Raw genomic sequence first — 6,000 nt, forward strand, 5'->3', positions numbered from 1 at the left:
GGGGAGCTGGGTTCAATCCTCAACACCATATAAAAATAAAATAAAGATATTGTGTCCACCTTAAAAAAAATAAAAAATATTTTTTTAAAAAAAGATTTCATCTCACTCCAGTCAGAATGGCAATTATCAAGAATACAAGCAACAGTAAATGTTGGCAAGGATGTGGGGGAAAAGGTACCCTCACATTGCTGGTAGGACTGCAAATTGGTGCAACCTCTCTGGAAAGCAGTATGGAGATTCCTCAGAAAATTTGGGATGAAACTACCATTTGACCCAGTTATCCCAATCCTCAGTTTATATCAAAAAAGCTTAAAATCAGCATACTACAGTGATGCACATCAATGTTTATAACAGCTCAATTCACAATAGCTAAATTATGGAACCAATCTAGGTGCCCTTGAACAGATGAATGGATAAGGAAAATATGGTATATATATATAAATATAATATATTATTATATATTATATAATTATATATTATATAATATATATTCTCAGCCATAAAGAAGAATGAAATTATGGCATTTTGCTCGTGATTGGATGGAGCTGGAGAATATCATGCTAAGTGAAATAAGCCAATCCCAAAGAACCAAGGGCTCAATGTTTTCTCTGATATGTGGATGCTAATTCATAATAAGGCAGGGGACCTAGGGAATAATAGAGGTACTTTGGATTAGACAGAGGGGAATGAAGGGAGGGGAGGGGATATGAAGGTAGGAATGATAGGGTAATAATGTCCGATTCATTCTACTATGTGCAGATAATGAGTACAAGACTGGTGTAACTCTAATTATGTACAACCAGAAGAATGAGAAGTTATACTCCATTTATGTATGATATGTCAAAATGCATTCTTCGACATGTATAACTAATTAGAAAAAAATTTTAAAAATAAAATACCAATAATAATAATAATAAGCCAGCTTCAGCAACTTAGCAAGGCCCTAAGCAACTTAGCAGGACCCTGTCTCTAAATAAAAAAACAAAAAGGGGAAAAAAAAAAGATTTGGCTGGGACATCTTGTAGAGTTGGGCAAAAGACCTGTCACCCCTCCCACTCGCCCATCTGGGATGCTATTTATATCCTTCCTTAAAGCCTGTCATTACCCTCCTATCAGAAAAATGAAGCAAAACAGAACGTGGGACATGGGAAAAGTTAGCCACAGCTTTCTCTTACTAGTATGTGTGACCTTAGATGATTTGGCCATTTGAAAATTCTGATCCTAGAAAATGCATCCGCCTGGGGGAAGGAACTTTGCTCTGAGAAAGTCAAAGTCTGAAGACAGGATCATGGCGAAGGTCAGACCTTCTTCTCAGAGGCCAGAAGCCACCACTGGGCTCTTCCAATGGCCAGACAGGGTCAAACAACAGGGACATGCAGCTCATGATAAGGAAGATGAGCCTCATTCAGTCCTAGGGAAGAATCTCAAAGTCACATTTGTAACTCCCACAAATTTGACTGCCTGTATTTGGGGTGGGAGGGGAGAAAAGATTTTAAAAAAAGAAGAAGAACCTGTCTGTTGCCACCTGCTTTTGCAATCAGTGGCCACGTGCCCCAGAGCAAGCGTGAGGCAGGACATATGTTGTTCCCTCCAACAGTCTCAGTTCCCCCGAGTCGTGCGTTACATGGGTGTCTGGGACACTGAGTGTGGTTTCAGTATTTAAAGCTGGTATGACATGTCCCCTGACTGTAAATCAGCTTCATTTAGTGTTCAGCTCATCCCTAGAGGAAAACTTGGCTGTGTTGGACCCCCTGAGAGAGAACTTGTAGATGTCCCGGATGGACACTGATTTCAGATCCTAACTCCTTAGAGAAAGGCAACTCTTCTCAACTTCAGGTCTTTGGAGGCCCCAGGAAACATCCATGGTGTGACTTGCCACCACCCTGCCTGGGTGAGCATTGCTTTCCATACCAAAGGCTTTGACAGGTCCATGACCAGCTTGGTGGTTAGCTACCCTGGGTCAGATCCTATCCCTGCCCAAGCAGCTGGGGTGAATATTGTCTCCCTGCTCAAGAATAAGCCAAGCCTTTTGCAAACTAGAGTTGTCTCTCTCCAAAAGCAGTGGTTACCTGGGAGCCGGTATATGATGATGCGTTTCTCAGGATGGAAATCGGGCTTCTAAACAAACAACGGGACTGGCAAGTCCTGGATTTGAAGAGTTTGGGGTACCAATGATATCAGATACTAGTCTTGTATAGATGAGGAAACTGAGGCACAGAAGTGTTAAATAACTTGCCTACAGTGACAAGAGCTTGGAGAAAACAAGGCAAAACTTTAAACCCAAATGATCTAGCACCAAAGCCTGTGCACACAGCCACCAGTCAGCATGCCACCAACAGCCACCTGCGGCAGAGAAGGAACTGCATCCTGGAGAGGACGTTTCTCCTTTGGGTAATGCTATTCAGTGCATTTGCTGTGGTTTTGAGAAACCAGCCTCTACCTCAGAGCAAAGCCTGTGCAAGGAAGGGGGCGTGACCCTTGTCCTTGGAAAAACCCACCCTGCTGAGTTGTTTGTCTGTAAATAACAGGAGAGATCTGAGGCGCCAGGTGTCCCTGACTCAGTTAGGCTAGGTGAGGACCCATAGCAACGCCCTAGCAACCTCCAACCCCCTAGCAACCTCCAATCAGCATGAGACAGGGAAATACCTGGGATGCCAGATGACCTCCCAGTAGTTTATGGTGGTTGATAACATGTTGGGAAACCATGTAGTTTAGCAAGTCCACCCCTCGTGGCCTAAACCAATCAGTTCAAACGAATCCCCCTCTTGTACTAACCAATCACCCCTACCCAACTTGTTCCCGCCATTGAATGTGCTAATCAATGTTAAGAGTTGTTGTTTGACTTTCCCGTGGTATGGAATGATTTGCTGTGTGATGTTGTGACTCATAGAGTATCCCCCCAAACCTATAAAATCTCACTGAACAAAGGGCCGGAACTCACTCCCTGGGACCGCTGCGTCGGGAATGGTTGTGAGTCCAGGCTCGAGCTTGCAATAAAGAGTCTTGTGTGATTGCATCGGATTCGGCTCCTGGAGGTCTATTGGGGTCCCATGAATCTGGCATTACAGTTTCTTATTTAAAAAACAACTAAATAGGGGCAGAAGTTGTAGCTCCTTGGTAGAGCAACACATGTGAGGCCCTGGGTTCTATCCTCAGCACCCCATAAAAATAAATAAATAAAATAAAGGTATCATGTCTGTCTATAGTTAGAAAACAAAAAGCAACTAAATAATCCCTACCCAGTGAAGGTTAGAAATGAATTCCCACTTTGGGACGCATCTCCAGCTAGGAGTTTGTGTATGTATTTCTTTTCCTAATGACACACTAAACCAGAGTCGTGCCGTCTATGTTCAGAACCCTTGTATTCAAAGGCAGCACGAGGTTCTTTCTCAGAACCTGCCTCCAGCCCCTTCAGGTTCTGTCCCGTTGGCCAAAATAGTCCAATACCCTGGGCCCAAGCAATCACTGGCAAAGGGAAGGGCAATCTGCGCAGCTGTGATTTGTGCTGGGTGGGTGGGTAGGGGGGTCTGCCCTGCCTGACACAGGAATACCCCTCCAATGAGCAAAATCAGTGTTATTTTAGCCTGGGATATATGGTGAGGTGACGGTCTTTGCTTCCTAATATCTTCACCTCGAGGTGGTCTGTGATTGGCTGGATGGACTCTTGCGTTCTCCCATGGAAGAATCAGAATTTGTTGTTTCCGTGGCTCCTGGACAATGTTATTCTTTTTTTTTTTTTTTTTTTTTAGCTGTTGATTGACCTTCATTTATTGACTTATATGTGGTGCTGAGAATCGAACCCAGTGCCTCACACATGCTAGGCAAGCGCTCTACCACTGAGCCACCACCCCAGCCCCCAATGTTGTTGGTCCTTAGAAAACCTAGTTCCGAAGATGCACCTGGTTTCTGAAGCTGATAAGGTCATTTAAGGGTGGATGAGTAAGGCAGGTAACAAACTTTTGGTACCTGACAAACTGAGAATTAAGGTGGGAAAGCACACACCATGCTTTTAATAGCAAGCTCAGTTAAGGTGCCCTTTTCAAGATGTAACCAAAAGTTTGGTCCTTGTCCCTAAGTGCCAATTAATGCCAAATTTCATAATGAGGACGCAGTTTTGGGAAAAGGAGTTTTATTGCTTTGCTAGTAAAGGAGAAACTCAGGGGACTCCTCCTGTCCCAGAGGCTGCGATTTCTGCCCATCAGAAGGAACAGGGGGGTTTTAAAAGAACTCGTCAAGGGTTGCATTCCAGGGGTGCTCTGGTAGGGGGTCCCAGGGCACCTTGCTGGTGTGTTAGGATTCACTTGTGAGTTTGGGAGTTATTCACTCCCCAGATCCTCTGGCAGACATCTCCTTCCTGTGGAAAACAGATAAATCTAGGTAACCTTGTTCCCCGTCCCCAGGTTAGAGAGAGGGAGAGGGAGAAGAGGAAAAGGAAAACGTGTCCCTTTTAAAAATAAGCCTCAGAGGCTGGGGATATAACTCAGTTGGTGGAGTGCTTGCCTGCATGCCCAAGGCCCTGGGTTCAATCCCCAGCACCACAATAAACAAATACAAAAACCTCAGTGCTATATTCAAAAGGTGAAGTGGACGCCTGTTACAAGGGGGCCCTGACTATCTCATGACTACCTCTTTGGTCCACCCCATGTCCTGGCATCACTATAATGTCACGGAGGTGCCTGCGGGCCCCTTGGAAGTGGAAGGACTGGGCCTCCTGGGGTCAGTAGAAGGCCATCAGATCTTTCAATGGAGATGTCTAGAGGGTGGGAAGGAAAGGGAAGCCCCGAGGGGCGCTGAGCTAGTTGGATACACAAGTATTTGCTGAGCTACCTTTTTTTTTTTTTTTTTTTTTTTTTTTTAGGTGTAGATAGACACAACACAACGCCTTTATTTTTATGTGGTGCTGAGGATCCAACCTGGGTCCCGCCCATGCAAGGCGAGCGCTCTACCGCTGAGCCACAATCCCAGCCCTCTCCAGCTACCTTTTATAAAAACCTTTTCCGTAAAGAAATTGGGAGAATTTGTCTAAACAAGATTAGGTGTATTCTAGTACCAGGAATTGTATCAAATTAGTATAAATTTTAAATCCTGTAAGCCGAGGGTTTATACCTAATTCCCCAACCAAAATATCCCAGGAGTACATCAGGAGTCTCCAAACAGTTTGAAGCTATGTACTGTGAGACTCGCACACACACCCCAAAAATTATTTTAATAAAACTTGCATGCTAGCTGGGTGGGGGTGGCGCACGCCTGTAATCCCTGCAGCAGAGGCAGGGGGATCTCAAGTTCAAAGCCAGCCTCAGTAATTTAGCTGAGACCCTGTCTCTAATAAAATACAAAATAGGGCTAGGGATGTGGCTCAGTGCTCAACTGTGCCTGAGTTCAATCTCTGATACCCCCCAAAAAAGTAAAAAATAAAACTTGCATGCTAGAAACGTCTCAGAGCCTTGTATTTGTAACCATTTGTACCATGGAGTCTGAACCCACAGACAGGCCTCATCCCTAGAGGTGGGTGTCCAGGGAGAAGCCCAGCCAAGGCTGGGTGAATCACAGGCTGTAATGGCAGGCACCTGGGAGCCACAACTCAGGTGATACAGTGCTAATGGGGTCCTCTCAGAACCCCCTTTCAACGCCTCTTCTGTAAAGACTCTCATTGTGGAATTAATTATATATGGCAATTTGGGAAACTAGCGTCTGAGACCAAGAATGTTTGCTGGCCTCTCAATCCTCCCAAGATGAGTCAGACAGAACCGGCCTAAACTCTGTGTCCTCAGGCCTTGGAGGATTTCTTCCTGGCTTCAGTTAGTCAGTAGACAATGGAAACCTGTTTCCCAGCAGAAAGCAGACAGAGTAGAGCCTCGGGATTTGGCAAATCTCAATCAGACCTGGCTCCAAGCCCCTGTCTAGATTCCATTTACAATTTAAAGCCACACGAAGCTTTTCCTCAGTGGGAGAACCTGAGGCTACCCTTCTACAGCAGGGGGTGGGGGTGGGGAATGCAGC

Source organism: Urocitellus parryii, chromosome 7, assembly GCF_045843805.1.
Source record: "Urocitellus parryii isolate mUroPar1 chromosome 7, mUroPar1.hap1, whole genome shotgun sequence".
Lineage (NCBI taxonomy): Eukaryota > Metazoa > Chordata > Mammalia > Rodentia > Sciuridae > Urocitellus > Urocitellus parryii.